The sequence below is a fragment of the Coenobita brevimanus genome, chromosome 52 (assembly GCF_032717465.1).
Source record: "Coenobita brevimanus isolate Jiangsu-jjx chromosome 52, ASM3271746v2, whole genome shotgun sequence".
Lineage (NCBI taxonomy): Eukaryota > Metazoa > Arthropoda > Malacostraca > Decapoda > Coenobitidae > Coenobita > Coenobita brevimanus.
In genome coordinates this window covers 18,735,070-18,758,624 of record NC_137005.1, presented here as the reverse complement: position 1 = coordinate 18,758,624, position 23,555 = coordinate 18,735,070, and the positions used below count along the sequence as shown (strand labels likewise).

The following is a 23,555-nucleotide window of genomic DNA, read 5'->3' as shown; positions in this document are numbered from 1 at the left end:
TTAATATCTCTAGGAGATGGATGTTGGAGTGGCCCTGGTGAGAGAGGATAGTGTTTGGAAACTCCCTGTACTGTTGTTTGCAGATGATACTGTGTTGTTGAGTGAAGACGAAGGGGAGCTGCAAGGCTTGGTGGATGAGTTTGGGAGAGTGTGTAAGAAACAGAATCTAAAGGTGAATGTAGGGAAGAGTATAGTGATGGTCATTGAGAGAGGTGAAGTCAGTGAATGTACAGCGAGGTTGGATGGTGAGGAATTGGAAAATGTGAGTACATTTAAGTACTTGGGTAGTGTGATGAGTAAGGATGGAGGTTTGGAGGGTGAAGTGAGTGAAAGGGTACAGCAGGGAAGAAAGGTTGCTGGTTCTTTGAAAGCAGTGATAAGAAACAGGGAAGTGAGCATGGAAGTGAAAAAGTTACTACATGACAGTATTGTGATACCAACTCTAACGTACGGAAGTGAAGCTTGGACGTTGTTGGAAGGACATAAGTCAAGAGTGAGAGCAGTGGAAATGAGTTAATTAAGTGGAGCCTGTGGAGTCACATGGAGAGACAGGCTGACGAATGAGGATATAAAGGAGCGTTGTGGTGTGGATGTGGATGTGATAGGAAGCGTTATGAGAAACACACTGAGGTGGTTTGGCCATGTGGAGAGGATGGAGGGTGAAAGACTGACGAAGAGAGTGTATGTGAGTGAGGTGGAAGGGGGAAGAGGGAGGGGGAGGCGAGGATGAGATGGAGGGATGGGGTGGAGAGGTATATAAGAGAGGGGTGTGTGAGTTGGGAGCAGGGCAGTGAGATGGCGGGGGACAGGGCGACTTGGAGGCGATTTGTTTGTGGCCACCCCAAACGGGATTGAGGCGTCTGGCAATAGATAGATAGAGATAGAAGAGCAGTGGCTGTCTACATCAGCAGCTGTAAAGTGACCAGAGAGGAAGCTAATGATGAAGGTACAAATGGAAGGACAGTCATCATAAGAGTGCGGAAATTAAATCAGACACGATCGATAGCCTTTCAGATGTCAAGATGTGGCAAAGCTTTCACGAAAGTCCAGAAAGAAAGATGACCAGGAGTCTGAAAGGTAGGTGAGAAGATCGTCTGTAGAGCATCTCTGGCGGAACCCATCCTGATGATAAGAAAGAATGTTGTGATAGGAAAGATGCTTTAAAATTATTTGTTAAGAATAGACATGAAAACTTTTGAAATACAGGATGTTAAGCCAATAGGGTGATAGTTAGATGGCTGAGAATGGTCACCCATCTTTGGGATAGCCTGAATGAAAGTAAACTTCCAACAAGAAGGAACTGTACATGTTGAGAGCAAAAGCGATAAAGTTTACCTAGGAAGGATGTAAATTCAGAAGTACAATTCTTGAGGACAACAGGAGGGACCCCATAAGGCCCATATGCCTTGTCAGTAGTCAGGAAAGTGATGGAAGAAAATACAACAATTGAAGACACTTTTTTGCCTGCCGTGAGAATGTCAGAAGGGGGATTAGAGGGAGGAACAGCACCGGAGTCATCAAAAGTGTAAATATAGTAGGAAGTCTGAGCACAGATTTTTGCTTTATCAGTAGAAAAAATAACTACAGAGCCATCAATGTGGAAAAGAGGAGGGAAGGATGATGGAACAAAATTTTTTAGATGGGTTTTTGGCAAGATGCCAGTAGAAGTGAGAAGAATTTGAGTTGAAGGGTTCAGACCATTTAGTACAAATGAAATTATTTTTAGCAGAGCAAAGAGCAGACTTAGCGCAATTCTGGTAGAAACATAAAAGAAATTTGATTCAAGAGTGGGTTGGCTCTGATATCTTTTGTATGTCTTCTTTTTGTGGACAGCATTAGAACAAGCGTGATAAAACCAATTTTTTTTTTGCTTTAGTCAAAGAATACGAGAAACGAATGTATGCCTCCATGCCCAAGAGAATAACCTCTGTAATGTGCACGGCACATGCAGGTGGCTCTCAGCCATGGAGGCAGTAAACGATTCAGGGAAAAATCTAAGAAGTACTGCCTGAGGGCCTCCCCATCAGCAGCTTTAAAGGACCCCAGTCGCAGTTCCTTTGGAGGGTTCACAGGCCTTACTGGAGTGATAGGACTGGCCAAGGTGATAAGGATGTGATCGGAGCAACCCAAAGGAGAGGAAAGATTAACAGCATAAGCAAAAGAATTAGTTATATGGAAGACGTCAAGTATGTTGGAACTCTCTCCAAGGTGGTCAGGGATATGGGTAGGGTGCTGTACAAGCAGCTCTAGATCATTAAGGATAGAATAGATGTAGGCTTGTTCCCCAGGTGGATCAGTGAAAGAATATAGCAAATGGTGGTGGTGGACACTGATATCTGTTAGAAAGGAGACTTCAGAGAAAGGATAAATGGATAGGATGTGTTCCACCTTAGAAGTAAGATTGTCGAAGAATTTTACATAGTAGAATTAGGAGACAAGTAAAGATATGTTTAGTCAGAGAATGACAAGAAAGCCAAAGCCAGAGCGTAGAGCATTCAGAAGATTCAAGTTCAAGAGAGAATTCAGAAGATTCAAGTTCAGGAGCATGAGAGAAAGAAATGTCGTTGGCTGTATATACACAACAGCCACATTTGGGTTTAAAATGAAGAAAGGAGGATACAGATAAGGTTTTGCTATCAGTCGCCTCAGACAGCTGATTCTGAGTTAGGAAGAGGTGAGATTTAGAGGAGGAGTGGTGGTACTCAGATGATAGTTAGAGGTAAGACAGCAAATGTTGCAGAAATGAAGAACTGAGTCAGGCAGTGGTTCCAGGCATCTTGCTGGGTGATGCCTGGGAGAAACGCGGATGGTGGGTGCTTTGATGATCCCCTCCCCTGGGGACTCTGATGCTTGGTTATTAGATGCAATTTTTATTTTTAAAGGTTTGAACAGGATATGAAGTGCGTCATGTGCATGTAGTTTGGTGTTGACAGTTAGAGGAACTTGAATTGGAGAGCATGCTGGCCTATTCTCTCTGTTACTGACACACTGAAAAAGTTCAGCAAAGGGGGATGGTCAGGAGCTAGTCCCGTGGACTGATGGAACGGGAGCTCCAGCCCTCCTTGCTATCAACTTTTTTCCACCTTGGGAGTATAGCACTGCTCAACTGGAGCTACAGTTTACTTCGTATTGTTTCCAGACGGGTGCTACACACCTGTCGTAGTGGTGGAGGAATTCAAGCAGAAAGTTCAGAGGAGCAGTGACAACTGAGGTGGCGATAGAAAAGAGATAAGATGCAACACTGTGGTGAAGGGACAGAGGTTGAAGGGAGCCAGTACGAGGAGGAGAGTTAATGAGACGAAAAGTTTTTGACTTTACATTGTTGTTAAGAGCTAAGTGTGGCGTGTTTCCCCACACATTAGAGTTGTACTCTACAAAGGGGTAAATAAAACCTGTGTATAAAGTTAACAACTGCACAGTGGTAAAGATGGCATGGAGTCAGCTTGGCACACCCAATATCTTGGAATCAGATTTTAGGAGGTAAGTAATATGTTTTTTCCAAGAAAAATCCTGAGAGACTGAAACCCAAAATATGTTTAAAGATGATGCAGGATTGAGCTGATGCTGCTAAAAATTAAAGGGTACTCCTGTGGAAGATTTTGTTGCATTGATAGAATTAAGAACAGAGTTTTTGATGCATTAAAAACATCATAACTTTTACAACAATCTGAGATATGAACCAAGTCAAACATTAGGCGTACTATAGCCTCATCCCTTGTTTGTTGAAGTAACTGCTGAGATGGACGCTGCAGAAAGAGATTGGAAAGGTGAAGGATGGAGTCATCAGCATATATGTGGTTGGGGTTAGTACAACTTAGAAGGTCACTGATGATTGGAAGGAAGGGAGTTGATCTTTTTTTTTTAATGCAAAGAAGAAGGAACCAAAGGTCAGGGGCCTGCAAATAGCTCCCTCCAAGAAAAAACAAAAACAAGATAACAGACAGCCAAATTCCAGATCCATTCATTTCGAGATGCCTGGAAACACTGCGTTTGAAAGACTGGAGATCGTAGGCAGTCGGAAAAACAGACAGTTCCATATTTAACCAGTTACATTCATGAAGGTCTGGGAGCAGCAATTAACTCTTGCATTAGAGAGTTGGTCAGAAAAAGGAAGAGAGTTTGTTCCTAGACGGGTGTTGTGTGCCCGCCGTAGTGGTGAAGGGATGAAAGCAGACAGTTCAGAGGAACAGTGACCATGGAAGTAACGATAGAAAAGAGATAAAGATGCAACAGTGTGGCGAAGATACAGAGGTTGAAGGGAGCCGGTGAGAGGAGGAGAGTTAATGAGACCAAAAGCCTTTGACTCCACCCTATTGAGAAGAGTTGTGTAGGGAGCCTCCCAACACATGAGTTGTACTCTACACAGGGGTGAATAAAACCCCTGTATCAAGTCAACAGCTGTGCAAGAGTAAAGATGGTATGGAGTCAGCTTAGCACACTCAACCTCTTTGAAGCAGATTTTGCAAGGGAAGTAATATGTTCTTTCCAAGATAAATCCCGAGAGAACGAAACCTCAAGTATGTTTAAAGATGATGCAGGATTGAGCTGGATATTGTTAAAAATCAGAGGGTACTCATGCAGAAGATTTTGTTGGTTTGATAGATGAAAGTACTGAGTTTTTGATGCATTAAAAACAACAAGGTTATTTTTACCCCAATCAGAGATATGAGCCAAGTCAGACATTAGGTGTGCCATTGCCTCATCCTTTGTATGTTAACCCCTAAGTGCCAGTTGACGTGTATAGCCATCAGAATTTTGGGCACGGAGCAATGCCACTTGACGTGTATAGCCGCTTTCGTCTTCCCACCACCCTTTGAACTTTAACTTATCCTTAGTCATGGATGGGACCACCTGGAGACTTGGGGATACTTTCATTTGAAAGAGGAAGAGTTGTTGAATCTTATGTATCTTTAATTATTTCCCTAGCTGTTATGGTTTCGTAGAGATTAGGGTTTCAATTAAATGAATTTTTTCCAAAATCATGGAAATCCCTCGTACGGAGGAGTGTGCGACATCAGAAAACCCCTGGCGTGTAGGGGTTAACCCGCCATGTCCTGTTGACATATGGGTACGTCTCCACATTTTGTCATGGTGACACCTGGTACGTACCCTTAAGTTTTGCAATTGGGAGGTCTGCCATTTGCACATTTCTCAAAATTTTGTGCATGATTTTTGGTACGTATATGTGGGACACCTTCCTCTGCCCGAGGCCAGGCAGGGACAATGTATTACCCCGTGTGACTTCCCCCCCCCGTCCTGCATGCCATTGTATCGGCAACTCACCTGTTACCAGCGACCTGGCCAATAGAGACATGTCGTGCCATGGTACAAAATTCAAGGCAAGAATGATTCCCCAGTCGATGACAATGTGGAGGACAGAGTTTACATGACTCCAGAGGAAGAAACAAGCTGAAGTGATGAGTAGGTAACGTCGCCAAATAAGGTGCAGTATGTTGATGCATTTGGTGAGTGAACTAACACTTATATCACCTACATTATTGTGTAAAAACCAATATACTCTTGTACTACATATAAATTCGTATCATATCAATAAATATTTACCTATTCTGAGTGGTTTGGAATAGATACCCCTTCTATAGAAAACGTCTTCTCTGGAGCATGGCTCGACAGAAGACGGTACCAGGTAAGGGGAAGGTCACCTGTTTAGACCACTTCTAAGGTCAGGTGAGCAATTTCTCTCTAAATTTTCGATGTTTCTCATAAAAAGCGGAGGTTCTAGCAAAGAAAAAAAAAAAATCGAAAATCTGCCGGTTTGGGAGTGGTCATTGGTGAACAGTCTGCCGGGACGCGGCGGGTTAAAGCAACTGCTGAGAAGGACGCTGCAGGAAATGAATGGGCGGAGTTATCAGTGTATGAATGGATAGGGTTAGATGAACATCTTACTGTAGGTCATTGATTAATAAAAGGAAGAGAGTTGGTGATAAGACAGAGCCTTGAGGAACACCACAATTCATAGCTCTAGAAGTACAGTGGCCGTCTACAACAGCAGCTATAGAACGACCGGAAAGAAAGGTAGAGATGAAGGCACAGCTACAAGGATAGAAACCACAAGAGGGCAGTTTGGAAATTAAAGCATTATGCCAGACTTAATCAAAAGCTTTTGAGATGTCAAGTGCATTGGCAAAGCTTTCGTCAAAGTCCCGAAAGGAGGTTGACCAGGAGTCTGAAAGGTAGGTGAGAAGATCACCAGTGGAATGCTCCTGGCGGAATCTATACTGACGAACAGAAAGAAGGTTGTGATAGGAAAGATGCCTTCGATTTTTTTTGCTAAGAACAGACTCAATATCTTTTGAAATACAGGATGTTAAAACAATTGGGCGATAGTTGGAGGGATGGGAATGGTCACCCTTCTTTGGGACAGGCTGAATGAGAGCAATCTTCCTGCAAGAAGGAAAGGTGGAAGTTTATTGACAAAAACAAATGTTTACCTTGGGAGGGTGTAAGCACAGAAGCAGAGTTCTTGAGGACAACAGGAGGGACCCCATCAGGCCCACATGTCTTGTTAGTATATAGGCCAGTGATGGCAGAAAATACTTCAACTGGAGAAATTTTAATGTCAGCCAAGAGGAAGTCACAGGGGGGAAGAGATGGGGGAGCAACACCAGAATAATCTAACACAGAATTGGAGGAGAAAGTATGAGTGAAGAGTTTTGCTTTATCAGCAGACGAAATAGCTGCAAAGCCTTCAGGGTGGAAAAGTGTAGGGAAGGATGATGAGGTAAAGTTGTTAGAAAGGTTTTGGCAAGGTGCCAGAAGAAACAGGAAGAATTAAAGTTGGAGAGTTTAGACCATTAAGATGAAATGATTTTTAGCAGAGCGAAGAACAGACATAGCATGATTCTGGGCAGAAAGATATAAAAAAGATGTGATTCAGGTGTGGGTTGGCTCTGGTACCTTTTATAGGCCTTCTCCATGATGGTGGACATTAGAAAAAGCGTGACCAAGTTTTTTTTGCAATAGTCAGAGGATATGAGAAAGGAATGTATGCTTTCATACTTGAGAGAATAACCTCCGTATTGCACATGGCACACTCAGATGGCTCGGCCAAGGAAGCAATAATCATTCCAGGGAAAATCACAGAAATGCTGCCTGAGGGCCTCCCAGTCAGAAGCTCCAAAGTGCCAAAACCAGCATCTCTTTGTAGGGTTCATAGGCCTTACTGAAGCAATAGGACTGGTAAAGGTAATAAGAGTGTGATCGGAGGAGCACAATGGAGAGGAAAGATTTAAAGTGTAAGCTGAAGGATTAGTTGTAAGGAAGAGGTCAAGCATGTTGGAACTCTCTCCAAGGTGGTTAGGGATACGGGCAGGGTGCTGTACGAGCTGCTCTAGGTCATTAAGGATAGAAAAGTTGTATGCTTGTTCACCAGGTGGATTAGTGAAAGGAGAGGAGGGCCAAAGATGTAGGTGAACATTGAAATCTCATACAATGAAGATTTCAGAGGAAGTAGAAATGGATGGGATGTGTTCCATCATAGATGTACAATAGTCGAAGAATTTTCATAGTCAGTAGAATTCGGGGATAAGAAAACACTTGAGATATATTTAGTCAGAGAAGGACAGGAAAGCCAAAGCCAGAGAGTAGAGACTTCAGAAGAATCATGTTCAACAACACGAGAGCGAGATAAGTTGCTGCTTACATATACACAACAGCCACCTTTGGCTTTGAAATGAGTATGGAGAAAGTTGCCTCAGGCAGATGAGTCTCAGTTAGGAAGAGAAGTTGTGGTTTAGAGGAGGAGAGGTGGTGTTCAACAGAGAGAAAGTTGAAGGAAAGGCCGCGAATGTTGGAGAAATGAAGAAGTGAGTCAGACAGTTGTTCCAGGCATCTCTATGGGTCGTCATAGGGATAGGGGCGGATGGAGGGGGTATTTATGGTCCCAAATCGTGGGGTCTCTGAGGCTTGGGTAAAAGATGCCAATTTTCGTTAATTTTGAATAGGAAATGTAGTTTTCAGTGTACAGTACATTTAATTTTGGTGTTGACTGTTAGAGAAACTTGTTTTGGAGAGTATGCCACTCTACTCTCTGTGTTACTGAAACACTGAAAAAGTACAGCAAAGGGGGATGGTCAGGAACTAGTCTGAGAACTGATGAAATGGAAGCTGCAGCTCCCCCTGTCACCAGCTTTCCATCCACCTTGGGAGTATAGCCCTGTTCAACTGGTGCTACAATCTACTACAGGACAGAGGCCTGAGGAACACCACTACTGATAGTTCTGGAAGACTAAAGGTTGCCGTCTACAACAGCAACTATAGAGTGACCAGAATGGAAGCTGGAGATGAATGCACAAGTAAAGGGATAGAAACTGTAAAGAGAACGGTTTGGAAATTAGAGATATATGCCAGACTCGATCTAAAGTATTTGAGATGTGAAGCAAAACACTTGCCAAAGTCCTGAAAGGAGGATGAAGGGGAGTCTGAAAGGTAGTTGAGTGGATTGCCAGTGAAGCATCCTTGGCAGAATCATAGTGATGATCTAAAAGAAGGTTGCGATTGGAAAAGTGCTTTATTTATTTATTTTTGTTAACAATAAACTAAAAAATGTTGAAATACAGGATTCTAAAGCAATTCGGTGATAGTTAGAGGGCTGAGAATGGTCACCCTTCTTTGGAACAGGCTGAATGAGCAAACTTCCACTAAGAAGGAAAGGTACCATTTGACAAAGGCAAAAGAGTTTACCTAGGGTGATGTAAGCACGGAAGCCTAGTTCTTGAGGACATGAGGGACCCCATCAGGCCCATATGCCTTGTTAGTATATAGGCGCCAATGATGACAGAAAATAAACCAACTGAAGACATTTTAATGTCGGCCATGACGAAATCAGAGAGGCGGTTGAGATGGAGGAACAGCACTGGAATCGTCTAAGTTGGAAATGGAGGAGAAAGTTTGAGCAAAGAGGTCTTCTTTATCAGTAGAAGATATAGCTACAGAGTTATCAGAGTGGAAAAGAGGAAAGAAGGATGATGAGGTAAAGTTGTTAGAAAGGTTTTTGGCAGGGTGCCAGAAGGAGGAGGAAGAATTCGAGTTGGAGAGTTCAGAGCTTTTAGTATGAATGATTTTTTTTTTTTTTTTTTACAGAGCGAAGAACAGACTTGGCATGATTCCTTGCAAGAAACACAGAGATGAAATGAGATTTAGGGGTGGGTTAGCTTCAGTACCTTTTGTAGGCTTTACCGTTTTTGTGGACAGCATTAGAACAAGCTTGATTATATCGTTTTATTTTCATTAGACAGAGAGTATGAGAAAAGAATGTATGCTTCCATGCCCAAGAGAATAGCCTCCACAATGCGCAAGGCACACTCAGAAGGCTCAGGGACATGGAAGTAACTATCTTTCCAGGGAAAAATGCAAGAGGCACTGCCTAAGGGCCACCCAATCAGCAACTCCAAAATGCCTCAGTTGTCCCTTTTTGGGAAGGTCTATAGGCCTTACTGGAGTGATAGGACAGGTTAAGAGGAAAAGATTGTGATCGGAGGAGCGTAATGGAGAGAAAAGATTAACAGTGTAAGCAGAAGGATTAGTTGTAGAGAACTGGTCAAATATGCTGTAACCCTCTGCAAGTTGGTCAAGGATACGGATACGATGCTGTACAAGCTGCTCTAGGTCATTATGAATAGATAAGTCTTGTTCATGTCGTGGATCAGGGAAAGGAGAAGAGAGCCAAAGATGGTGGTGAACATTGAAATTACCAAAAATGCAGTTTTCAAGTTAAGGAGTAATTGATAGGACGAGTTTTATCTTTGAAGTATGATAGTCAAAGAACTTTTCATAGTCAGCAGAATTACGGGATAAGTAAACAGCACGGTTATATTCAGTCAGAGAATGACAGGATAACTGCAGCCTGAGAGTAGATAATTCAGAAGATTAAAGTTCAGGAATACGAGGGCAAGATATGTTGCTTTGTGCATATACACAGCAGCCACCTTTGGCTTTGAAATGGGTTTTAAGAAAGTAGAAGGATGCAGAGAACATTTTGCTCTCTGTTGCCTCAGACGGCTGAGTCTCAGTAAGGAAGAGAAGGTGAGGTTTAGAGGAGGAGAGGTGGTGTTCAACAGAGAGAAAGTTAGAGGAAAGACCGCGAAATTGCAATGAAGAAATCGTGAGTCAGAGTTTCCAGGCATCTCACTTGGTCATCACCAGGAGAGGGCAGATGGTGGGGATTTGATGGTCTCCCTCCCCCTTGGGGATTCTGAGGCTTTGTGATAGGATGCTTTTTTTTTTTAATTAAGTTTGAATAGGAAGTGTAGTGCATAATATGCATCTAGTTTGGTGTTGACAGTGGGTGGAACGTGTTTTGGAGAGCAGGAGGATCTTGTACTGATGAGCATGCTGGCCTACTATTTGTGTTGCTGAAATACTGAAAAGGTTTAGCAAAGGGTCAGAAGTCAGTCCCGAGGGATGATGATATGGGAGCTCCACCACTCCTCATCAGTTTTCCAATTACCTTGGGGGTACCACCTTGCTCGACTGGTGCTACAGTCTACTCTGTGTACACACACACACACACACACACACACATTTTTATATATATCCCAATGGAGCACAGTGTCAAGAGTATTGGACAGAACGGGGATTTTTCAAGTCTTTATAAAGTAGGGAACCTCCGGGTAGGGACCTATGAGCTTCGCGACTATGAGCCGATAGGCGGAGGGCGGCACGCTTAGTGCCCTCCCGCTGCAATGCCTCGCCTAGCACCCCTGGGATCCAATGGGATATATATATATATATATATATATATATATATATATATATATATATATATATATATATATATACACACAGTAAGGGATCGTTTACTGATCGCTGTGGTACACTCGGCAGAGGAATGACTTTTACACGAGGTGAGTGTAACACAATAAATTGGAATTGAACCAGTATAAGAATGTAGCCTTTTCCCGAACAGCATTTCAGTTGCCCTGCTCACCGTAGGCGTGGATGTTTAGAGCTTAGTTGGTTCATCCTGAAGATTCGGACATTGAAATTTTCTAGTGTTTCGACAGAATTGCATACAGTTAGGGAAAAGAAGCAATCAAATATGAAGTGCCAGAGCGCGGACCCACCTAAAATAAAACGTAATTATGCAAATGATTTTATCACCTTGGCCAGGGGTCTTTAATGGCTTTGAATTCGTTTGTTTCAAACACCGTGCTTTAAAACGTTATGAATATAGACATAGTTTAATCCTATCCAATGAGTTTTACGAGCGAGGGCACATATCCACTGGTACCAAAGTCTGTGACTGCCTTATAATGGTTCAGAGTGGTAAATGACAATTACTGAAATGCGGTAGGCTGTAGATATAAGCTGAACAAGAAGCGGTGCCAATGCACAGTAAACCCCTCCCCGGCAGTCGTTTTAGTGCTGACATATAAACGCAACAGGATATCTTGTCAAAGATGTTAAATATCAAATTTGGAGTATATCGAGTGAAAATTTACGATTTTATGGCCATTTGAAATTTTAGGCCAGACCCACCTGACAATGACTCCCCTACCGCTAACTGGGGTGACCGTCCTGATGTAATGAAGCATGTTATGTAGATTTGGAAGATGCACCTTTAGGTTTTGGTTTTATGTCGATATGACAAATTTTAAAGGAGTTATGTCGAAAACACGATTTTATTTATTTATTTATTTATTTTTTTTTTTTACAATTTTTGGGCTAACAGCCTGGGTCCTGGCCCAATTTAGCCCAAAGTTAAATCAGATGATCAGAAGGTAATAGCCCATTTTTCCTGTAATTTTTAGTCAAAATGGCACCAGTAGTTTTCGCATAAAGTTGCTAAGAGACAGACAGACAGATAAACAAACAAACCTGAGTGAAAACAATACCCATCCGGGGCGGGGACAGGTAATAATGGATTTCTAGCACACTTGCTCGGGGGTGTTCATTGTGGAAGCCAGTAGTATAGCATGGCCATAACTCAGAACACAGCCTCTCCTTTATGCCTCGGACTGTGGGTTGAATCATGGCTTTGTAGGTGGCTCCCCCTTAATGGCTCGGATTGTTGTTTTGAAACACGAAAGAAACACTAAATGTTTGAAAAATATTCGTCCTGAATATTAGGATTGCGTTCTGGGCTAGATAAAGCTCTGCAAGACTGGTGGAATAAATAATAATTCTATATTAACACCTCTTCATCCATCCAAGCATCCATCATCCAATCCTTCGTTGCTCCATGAGGAGCGTAGGAGCCCGGGGCTAGGCAGTTGGTCCTGACATTTAAGATGAGAATGACCAACCTCACTCATCCCTGAGTGGCGTTACGTGAGCAATAAACCCCAATCACCCCTTGGATATAAACCTTCACCGGCTCAATCTGATTGGAGCACAATAATTACCCACTAAACCACCAGGCGCCAAAATTTGGTTATATGGTTACCACCCAGCGTAGTAAATGGTTTCCTGGTGTACAGGAAACCATTTGGCTTGTCACTCAGTGTAGAGTCACCCACAGGCAGAAGGAAGGGGAAAGAATGAAGGAATGAAAGACAGAAGAGGGAGTGTAAAGTCACCCGCAGGCAGAAAGACGAGGAAAGATTGAAAGAAAGAAAGACAGAAGAAGATGGAAGGAAAGAAGGATGGAGAAGAGGACAGGGCAGACACCCGAGAGCAGCACTACATTGAGTGAGTGAATGGTGAGCGTCCCCACCTACCACAAACACCTGTTCATAACACATAGTAATACTCTTCATAATAATACTGAGCTCACACGATCTTTAAAAAGTAGTTTTCGCACTTCACAGAGGGTAATATATTGTTGGAATTTTCAGAATCAGTGTAAATTATTAATACTGTGAACAGACAGCAAATATTTTGTCCTAAGTAATCATTTTCATACGAATTAATGCCGATAATTATATATTGCAGGACCAACTGTGTCACACTCATGTACAGTACCGGTATCTTCCTTACTGACGCATTCCTGTAGGTGTTTCCCAGTCAGGCATAACGGCTTCGCAGAGATGTCAAATGAGTGGAATTTCCGATATTTGGCGTCCACTGGTGTGAAGATCGTATTTTGAAGGAGTATAGACTACACCGCTAGTTAGGCTACTCATCCCCAGTCTGATTTAGAGCTATTTATTAAAGCTATCTATTTCGTCCCTTCAGGCAGGCTTCTATCCATTTTAAGATATCGCCGTCTTCAACGTGTGCCCGAACCTTTCCAAATAATCTTTCATGTGGAACCCTATCAAATGCTTTACTGAAGTCCAGATAAATAATATTGTATGCCCTATTGCTGTCTATCGCTTGATAAACCTCTGAGATAAATGATAACAAGCTTGCAAGGGAGGATCGTCCTTGCATGAATCCGTGTTGACTTTCATTTATGAGATTAAATATCTCTTGGTCCTCTCCAATTTTATTTGCTAAAACTAACTCTACCGTTTTTCCCACTGTTAATGTTAGACTTATTGCACGATAATTCGACACAACTGACTCAACACTGTTTTTAAAAATGGGTACAGCGTTCACTTCCAAACTTCTGGAACTTCTTCTGAAATGAAAAAACTGTTAAATAACGCAAGTGGCTGACATTCTTACTTTGTTTCCTTTACATTTTTTCATATATATCGTCCGGTTCTGCAGATTTTTGAAGTCTTATGTAGCTTATTAATTGTTGTCAGTACTTCTTCCATACTGGTGGTTATTTTACTTCGAATATTGCCTGTATTATCATCCAATAATATTTAATGCTTGAGGAATCAGGTCTAGATATTCTATTTTAAGTACCGAAAAAAAAAGAATAACCAAATTTCTTTATCTTTACTAATGATGTAACATGATTTTGTATCGTTATTTTTCATACAGTATAACAGATGAAAAATTTTGGGGCTTTCTTTCAGAGTTTGAGCAACCTTAATTTCATTATCTTGCTTTGCCTCCCTATTGAAAACTACGCACGGTCACGTAGGAGTTCCTCACCTCTTTTTATTTTTCTGTATATTAATATTCTTTGGCCTATGAGGAATTTTAATCTCTTGTCTAACTATCTTGGTTCTGAAATATTCGTTTTAAACGCTTTTGAGGGGAGGGCTATATCTATCTAGGCCTCTGAGTATTATATTTACTGACCCATTGCATCTGTCACTTAACGAGCAGCTACTTGGTACCTAACCTGAATTTATCTCCGTGGCCTAAGCTACACTCCCCCCCATTATCTACCCTTCACCTATGACCTTATCATCCCCAGTGACCTAACGTTTACTCTCGTCCACTTCCTGTCCATCGCCTATGATCTGAACTGCAATGACTTCAGTCTCCTTAGAGTAACCAGGCTGCCAATGGATTTCAGTTCTTAGTCCTTAATTCTTGAAAGTCCCCTTCACGAAAATTTGGTGCAGTCGAAAAAATGGTCATTCCACCTAAATTTGAAATTAATTTCTTCACGATCACTTTTACCAAGTCGTCCACAACCTCTATATCATTAATGACCTTTTCTCTATTAGATACAATCTGATTTGGTATATTACTACATCTAGTGGACTCCCTGTTATATTGATAACGATAATTGTCCTGCACTGCTTTTAAAACTTCTGACTGTGCATCTCTTGTCAGATTCTACCAGTCTGTTCTTGGCAGGTTCAAATCCTCATAAGATACTGAGCTGGACTGTACTGGTTTCTTAATCTACTCCCGAAGGTATTTGCTATCCTCTCTGCTTATACCAATTTCGACCCAATTTTAGTATCTCTTTTAACACGTATTTGTTTTATTATAACAATTTAATGAGTCCTTTACATAAATAGCTACCCTACCTGATTTCTTCCCAGATGGTAAGAGTGAAAATATTTTACCCCTTAATCTAATATTCCCTATAATAACTTATGAATCTCTGTATTCATCGACGTTTCACTAATAACAGCAATATGTTTTCTTCGACTTAATTATAGCCTTCAGTTCACCCATTTTTCTACCTACACTACCACAGTCAATATAACACACTTGATGATTATAATGCACTGAAGTCATTACATCGGGAAGTATTTCTTTTGCTTTTATTTCAGTTGGGGAACTATTTGCACTGCTGATAAAACTATTTTTTAGCCCTCTGAGATTACGATGACGCATTCAAGTGTCATTTCAAATCCAACCTCAGAGATTCCGATGACACGTTCATTCATCATTTTAAGATTTTTTTTATTTTTTTTTTATTTATTGCCAGACGCCATGTATCCCAAACGGGGTGGTCACAGGCTTAGAGTTAACTGTTTTACAGGGAGGGGCACTAATCCTCCACCAACCCCACTTGACACGTAGGGAGAACGTTATGCCAACATCTGGTGTTCCCAGGCGGTCACCCATCCAAGTACTAACCAGACCCAACGTTGCTTAACTTCGCTGATCGAACGGGAAACGGTGTACTCAACGTGGTATGGCCGTTAAGATACTTTTGTAATTTATTAATCATAAATCGCTTTTAAGCTTCATAACAAAGAGACACGCGATAGTATGCATGAATAGCCATAAAATATAAATATCATGGTAATTGCAATTTATAGTAGTTTTGCATGGTTCAAACCAGATTTATATATCTTTATTACTTTATTCATGGCAATTACTTTTATACGGTAAGGCATAAAATTTTTGCCTAAATTGAGCTCATCATTTTGACTATTTTTTGGTTGTTGTTTTCCTTTTTTGAACATACTTCAATCAAGTACAACTATTCAACTTTAAAACGACACCAAAACCAGCATTCAATCATGAAAATGATATTTACACAGTCTGGTCAAAGAAAAAGATCGCTAAGCGAATTTGCGGCCGAGAATCATACAAAATTGTGCATCTTTTTCTTTCGCTTTACTTCGCAATAACATGCATGAATAGCCATAAACTATGTATCATTATAAAGGTAATTTTTCGTAGTTTCGCATGGGTCAAACCAGATTTATATATCTTCATTACTTTATTCTTAGCGAATATTTTACTACGACAAGATATAAAATTTTTGGTTATTGCCTGACTTCAACTCATCATATTGACTTTCTATTTCTTTTATTTTCCTTTTTTGAACATAGTAGGATAAAGTACATCTATTCAGCTTTAAAAAGACACCAAACCAGCATTCTGTCACGAAAGGTGTATTTACACAGATCGACCAAAGAAAAATACCGCGGCGCGAAGATGCGGGTCAGCGCGCGATAGGCTGACTTTAGGAGAGATGTAATATGACTGGGGCTGAAACCTGATGTCATCATTTATCACTTTGCCATCATCGTCTGTTTGATTTGAGGTATTTGAGTGGCTTATTATACTAATGGTTGTATTTTTTTTTTTCCTGCTTCTGCACGTTTCATTTATTTAAAACTGATGGTAGAGATCCCTAAGTGGATTAGATGCATCTTAGTCAACGTAGGAAGGAGTGCATAGGAAAATGTGGTGTGCATTCCCTGGTGTCGTATGTTTTCTTGTGTGTGTTCGGAATATATAGTTTGACCCCGCAGAATACGACCCGCCTGGTTGATTTACATCCAGGTCCGTATTCAGTCCTGGGTACGAAAAGACTTTGGCAAATGACCGTATTTAAAAGTCCCCTGGTCGGTCCGAGAATCGAACCCGGGACCTCCCGCATGCTAGGCAAGTACCGTATGCTTCAGGTTACTGCAACTCCATAAAACCATGTGATGAAGTCCACTGCAAACACTAGTTGACCAACCCAGGCTAAATGATGGATTGCCTCCTGTGAGGCTTGAACTCACGACCCCTGGTTTACGAGACCAGTGCTCTGCCGCTGAGCTAAGGAGGCCGTGTTGCAATGTGTCGTGTTGCATTATTCTGTGCTGCTGTTTGCTTTGATGTCATGTGTCGTGATGAAGCATGTTATGCTGCAGCGTGTTATGTTGTAGTGTGTCATGCTGCAGTGTATCATGTTGCAGTGTCATGTAGTGTGTCATGCTGTAGCTTATGACGTTCCAGTTTCATGCTGCAATACATCATGTTGCGGCGGTGCTAAGTTGCGGTGTGTCATTGCAGTGGCATGTTGTATTGTGTAATGTTGCATGCGTGCCATGTTGCAGTGTCATGTTGTGTTGTGTATTGCTGCATTGTGTCACGTTGCACTGTTATGTTGCAGTGTGTCATGATGAAGCGCTTTATGTTGCATAGCGTCATGTTGCAGTGTGTCGTGTTGTAATGTGGTGTGTCATATTACAGTTTGTCATGTTGCAATGTGTCATGTGGTAATGTGACATGTTGCAATGTGTCGTGTGGTAGCGTGACATGTTGCAGTGTGTCGTGTGGTAGTGTGTCATGTTGCAGTGTGTGGTATGCTAGTGTGTCATATTGGAGTGTGTCGTGTGGTAGTTTGGCAAGTTGCAATGTGTCGTGTGGTAGTGTGGCACGTTGCAGTGTGTCGTGTGGTAGTGTGTCATGTTGCAGTGTGTCGTCTGGTAGTGCGACATGTTGCAGTGCGTCGCGTGGTAGTGTCATGTTGCAGTGTGTCGTGTGGTAGTGTGTCATGTTGTAGTGTGTCGTGTGGTAGTGTGTCATGTTGTAGTGTGTCGTGTGGTAGTGTCATGTGGCAGTGTGTCTTGTTGCAGTGTGTCATGTGGCAGTTGTCTTGTTGGAATGTGTCGTGTGGTAGTGCATCATGTTGCACTGTGTCACGTTGCAGAATGTCACGTTACGCGGTGTCATGTTCCAATGTGTCATGCTGCAGAATGTCATGCTGCAGTGTGTTATGCTGCAGTGGATCTGGCTACAGTGTGTCATGTTGCAGTCTGAAATTCATCACTCTCTAATACTAAAATCCTCCAGTAAGCTTTGGTCTTTTTCGAAGGCCGGAGATGCACTGGTTTGCATAACCAACTTCCAACTGGAGAAAAAAAAAAAAGTCTTATTCTCCGGTCGGTTGGATAGGTGGACTCGTTTCGTGTTTGTCCCTGTTCACCACTGGCATAATTGGGGAATTATATAAAAACCGATTAGTGTTACTGTGTCCTCGTGAGAAAATGAGCCTGAGCAAGACTGATTGTCTTCCTTAATAACCCAAGCAAAGTTGACCGGCATACTCGTAAATCTAATTTTCCTCCTCCTCCTCCTTCGTCTTCGTCGAATTCTTCTTATATTTTTACCTAATCTTCCACGACCTGCCTTCCCTTTGAAATGAGAGCCATCATTCTTCACCTGGGAAACCATGAATCACCATCCAGCCCTCAAATCACGCTCTGCAAACATCCGTGTGTACTATACAGGAAAGAATATTATACGTACTGTAAAGCCTGCAAGCAATTCATCACCATCATTCTGTTCCTTTCTGTTGTAAATGTGGTGGTGTAGGATCCAGACACATGAACAGGTAAAAAAAAAAAAGTAGGAAAACTACCATTACAGTACTGAGTGCAATGGGCAATTCATTCACCACTTATATAATTTAAGTATTCGAGACTCTGAAAGTAATTCACTCGCTGAAAAACTAAAAGAACCATACAAAATATGCCCCAACTCCATGCAACAGAAACAGAGGAAAGGCATAAAGTACAAATGAAATTTCAACCCTGCAAAGCAGGATAGTATAATTTCGGTAACTCGCCCTCTACCGTTGCGCGATATTCATCCTGCGCGCGCGCGCGCGCGTGTGCGTGTGTGTGTGTGTGTGTGTGTGTGTGTGTGTGTGTGTGTGTGTGTGTGTGTGTGTATGTGTGAAATCCTCCTAGGTTGTTTGATGGATCTGAATGAAATTTATCAGATGAATTCATCCGGTTACTGGGAGGATCTTCCACTATGTACAAATTACCAGCCATGATTTTTAGGAGGGGTCATTCCCTTTAACTTGATTAAAAGTTCACCGAAACTGTGAAGGAAAGGTAGATGAGGCTCTTATGTCTTCGTACACATTGTTTAACGGACTCTCACCAGTAATACAATACTTGGGGATCGTGACCCCTCAACTGCTTCTAAAGGGGTCATCCTCCCTCCCAAAAATAAAAACGATCAGGAATGGGGAAAACTGAGTTCATGGATTTCAACGAACCTTCTCACTTCAGTTCGTCTGCTATCTTGGTGGAAAATATTATATAGTGCAATATATTATATTCCACTATATAAAATTTTCCACTATTATATTAGAGAGGGCAAGTCCCTCACGAACTCTTACAAAGGATACAAAATATGGAAAGAGAGCAAACTACTACTATTACTACTACACACAGTGTGTGTCCTGGGATATCACCCCTTCACATATTCCTCCAATGCGATCATGTGGCAATCAGATGTAGAGTTAGGATATCGTGATATTTACTTAGACAAGAGTGACAATATGGTTGTCTGAAATTGAAACTAATTTGCCAGACTTCAGAGATTCCAGTCTGGACAAATGAGATCCAAGGATTGAGAAATTATCAGAGGTGCACAAAATATGACGCAACACATGGAATAAAGGTTTTGGTATAGTCCACAATATCTAAATTCGTAAAAAAATTTGAAAAAAAAAAAAAAATCAGATGATGTCTGATGGATGCAAATGTCAAAATATGATCTTGGTTATGAGTGGATATTAGATGCAGTTTATGTAGTATCTGAGAGATTACTTGATTAGAATGCTAATGCTTTTGATGATATACTTACAAGAAAGAGTTAGTTTAAAGCACCAGTAATGATGGCACGAGATCTAAATGCAAGAACAGGGACCCTATCTGACTGCATGGATGTTGATAGTCCGTGGGCTAGATAGGCCCCTCGTGCACCCCCCCCCCCACAACTTAACTTCATAGCATTTTTCTGAAGCCTTGTTATGTCCCCAACATGGAATGGACAACTAACAGCGAATAAACTGGGATACACTGGGTGATTTGAGCACATTTATACGTTTACCGTAAAACCCGGGATTTCGCGTCTCCCGCAGACCTCTGAGTATACATGTTTTTCCTAAGACTGTAAATCGCTCCTAATGATGTTTATAGTGACGAATTTGGTACCAAGGGAAAGGAAATTTTTTCTGCTATTCAGAAATCTATAATTGGTTATTGTATCTTCCACACAAAACAGGATGGCTGACATTATTTTGCCATAACCAAATTATAACTTATTTTACAAGGATGCTTGGCTAACAATACTCTTTATAATTACCTTTGAAGCTCCATTCCCTGATATCCAGTTCAGATCATCTGTTATCATAAAGCTTAAAATGTTCTCTTCATCAAAGTCACATTTAACAATACATAAAGTAAGATTGAAGCTGTTTTAGGAGCATATTGCAGTTTTGTGACCATGACAATCATGAAATAGCTAGGTTAGTGACCTATTACATTTATGGTTTTCTTGGAGGTATATATTGCCCACATTCCCCTAACATATTCTCCTTATTTATAAAATATTCTCGGGTATTAATGCCTTATATTTTATACAGGCATGATAATATTAACATGTGAAGCAGGGCCGAAGTCAAGGAACCACCAAAGAAAAAGAAGAGCGATGATTCAAAGACGTGCGTCACACATGTTAATGGACTGAAATATGGTGAAATAAAACTGTTTCCAGAAATAAAGAATCCTTAGGAACGTTTATTAGACTACAGAATGTCAAAGCTAGACGACATGCACAACCTCCTGGCTCTGTTCACAGGATGGATGATAACATGTACCCTCATCCCACAAGCCATCGAGCCTCATAACGGCTATCATACGGTATGTTACAATAGATTCACTGCCAATCTGGACCGTCTGAAGGATGAACACGCAGATCAAGAACCCTCTACTTCCTATAGACCTAAAAGATCTTCGTATGATAAGGGTTTATTCAAACCAGATTGCATATTTTGTGGGTCTGAGAACCCAAAGATAACGAAGAGAAAGCAATCGTGGACCACAGAAGGGCTCTGCATTTTTGTGAGAGAAGGCTGGAAGAACATTCTTGAGGTAGCTGAAAGGAAAGGAGATGAAACTCTGTTAAGGCGAATTCGTGGGCTAGATCTCTTTGCTGTGGAAGCAGAATACCACCGTTCATGTCGCTGTAGTTATATCCAAGATCCAACCAAGTGGCGGGGTAAAGACGATGACAAGAGACAAAAACCAGAAAAAAAAGGAAGAAGTGCATAGGAAAATATCTGAATATATATGTGAGAAAATCCAACAATAAATCATTCAAGACATGCAAGTTATGATGTTAGAGGACCTTCGAAAGCTCTGCATTGAAAGACTATCTGAAACAGAATTCCCAAATCCTGATTTTAGAGGAGAAAACCTTAGACTTAAACTATCCAAACATGAAGTATTCAAAGACTGCTTGGGTGTCTGTCCTCTTGGAATGTTCAAGTCTTATCTGATATACAGTAAGGATATCGACATGAACACAGCTATGAAAAGATCCTACGAACTTGGGTCCAGAGATGTACTAGCTGAAGTTGCTACTCATATACATCCGGTAATAATATAACAATAAGTAATACTATACAATGAGCACTGACTACTGTTAGAAGAGGTTTTATCCATTACTGTATATGAAAGCACCATAAACTATCACAGCAAAGAGATCTTGCCCACGAATTCGCCTTAACAGAGTTTCATCTCATTTCCTTTCAGCTACCTCAAGAATGTTCTTCCAGCCTTCTCTCACAAAAATGCAGAGCCCTTCTGTGGTCCACGATTGCTTTCTCTTCGTTATGTTGGGGTTCTCAGACCCACAAAATATGCAATCTGGTTTGAATAAACCCTTACCATACGAAGATCTTTTAGGTCTATAGGAAGTAGAGGGTTCTTGATCTGCGTGTTCATCCTTCAGACGGTCCAGCTTGGCAGTGAATCTATTGTAACATACCGTATGATAGCCGTTATGAGGCTCGATGGCTTGTGGGATGAGGGTACATGTTATCATCCATCCTGTGAACAGAGCCAGGAGGTTGTGCATGTCGTCTAGCTTTGACATTCTGTAGTCTAATAAACGTTCCTAAGGATTCTTTATTTCTGGAAACAGTTTTATTTCACCATATTTCAGTCCATTAACATGTGTGACGCACGTCTTTGAATCATCGCTCTTCTTTTTCTTTGGTGGTTCCTTGACTTCGGCCATGCTTCACATGTTAATATTATCATGCCTGTATAAAATATAAGGCATTAATACCCGAGAATATTTTATAAAAAAGGAGAATATGTTAGGGGAATGTGGGCAATATATACCTCCAAGAAAACCATAAATGTAATAGGTCACTAACCTAGCTATTTCATGATTGTCATGGTCACAAAACTGCAATATGCTCTTAAAACAGCTTCAATCTTACTTTATGTATTGTTAAATGTGACTTTGATGAAGAGAACATTTTAAGCTTTATGATAACAGATGATCTGAACTGGATATCAGGGAATGGAGCTTCAAAGGTAATTATAAAGAGTATTGTTAGCCAAGCATCCTTGTAAAATAAGTTATAATTTGGTTATGGCAAAATAATGTCAGCCATCCTATTTTGTGTGGAAGATACAATAACCAATTATAGATTTCTGAATAGCAGAAAAAATTTCCTTTCCCTTGGTACCAAATACGTCGCTATAAACATCATTAGGAGCGATTTACAGTCTTAGGAAAAACATGTATACTCAGAGGTCTGCGGGAGACGCGAAATCCCGGGTTTTACGGTAAACGTATAAATGTGCTCAAATCACCCAGTGTATCCCAGTTTATTCACTGTTAGTTGTCTATTCCATGTTGGGGACATAACAAGGCTTCAGAAAAATGCTATGAAGTTAAGTTGTGGGGGGGTGCACGAGGGGCCTATCTAGCCCACTGTGTATGAGGCACCGAATTCCAATGGCCTTGGTGACTTAAATTTGAATGAGACACCTCAGATTATAATAAATAATGAACTAAAGGTACAATACAATCAGAATCAAATGGTTAACAACAATGGACATAAACTAAATTAATTCTGTCAGGCAAGCGAGCTTATGATACTAAATGGACACACTGGAGATGACAAAGGCATTGGAGCCTTCACTTGTTATAGTAAAAATGGAGACAGAAGCACCACTGATAAGGCTGTACCGTTCTATCTACTTCGTTTTTCCCATCCGATAAAAAATTTTATGTAGATGTACAGTCGCGTTCATGATTCCCGATACACATGTGGGCGTGTTGCCTATTGTAGTGCTCACTGCTTTTGGAAAATGGAACTTCTGCACTTACTGTCTGATACACTGAACATAGTTTGACAAAGTAGGAAGTGAAATAGTTCAACATCCCACCAACGGTGGACACAACAGTAGATAACACGACTACATGTGTATCGGACTCGTGAACGCGACTGTACATGAACCTTGTTTGTTAGACGTTCACTGCACATTTTTTTCTTTTAACTCATGGATCAACAGAGAAGACAGGCAGAGGAGGATGTCAGTGAGTGCTTAGCCCCAAGTGCAGACGGAAGGGTCTTCGAGAGAATGCACTTTAAATGGGATAAAGACAAAGCAAAAAAGTTTCATCTTACGATGGAAAACTTTGATTATATTAATCTACTAGAGAGCTCGACTGCGTATCAGAACTTCCAATCTAGCAAAAGATGAATGGAATATGTAACCTGCTGCATCATGTATTCCTAAGTG

The 23,555-nt window shown here is 41.1% G+C and overlaps 1 non-coding gene and 1 pseudogene across 1 annotated transcript; both read right to left on the bottom strand.

The window, feature by feature from the left end:
• Positions 1–15,293: 15,293 nt before the first annotated feature.
• On the bottom strand, positions 15,294–15,412 carry LOC145400592 (5S ribosomal RNA; annotated as a pseudogene).
• A 1,290-nt stretch (positions 15,413–16,702) lies between these two features.
• TRNAT-CGU (transfer RNA threonine (anticodon CGU)) lies at positions 16,703–16,774 on the bottom strand. Its single transcript has one exon. It is a non-coding gene; the product is annotated as a tRNA-Thr (tRNA).
• Between the last annotated feature and the right edge of the window lie 6,781 nt (positions 16,775–23,555).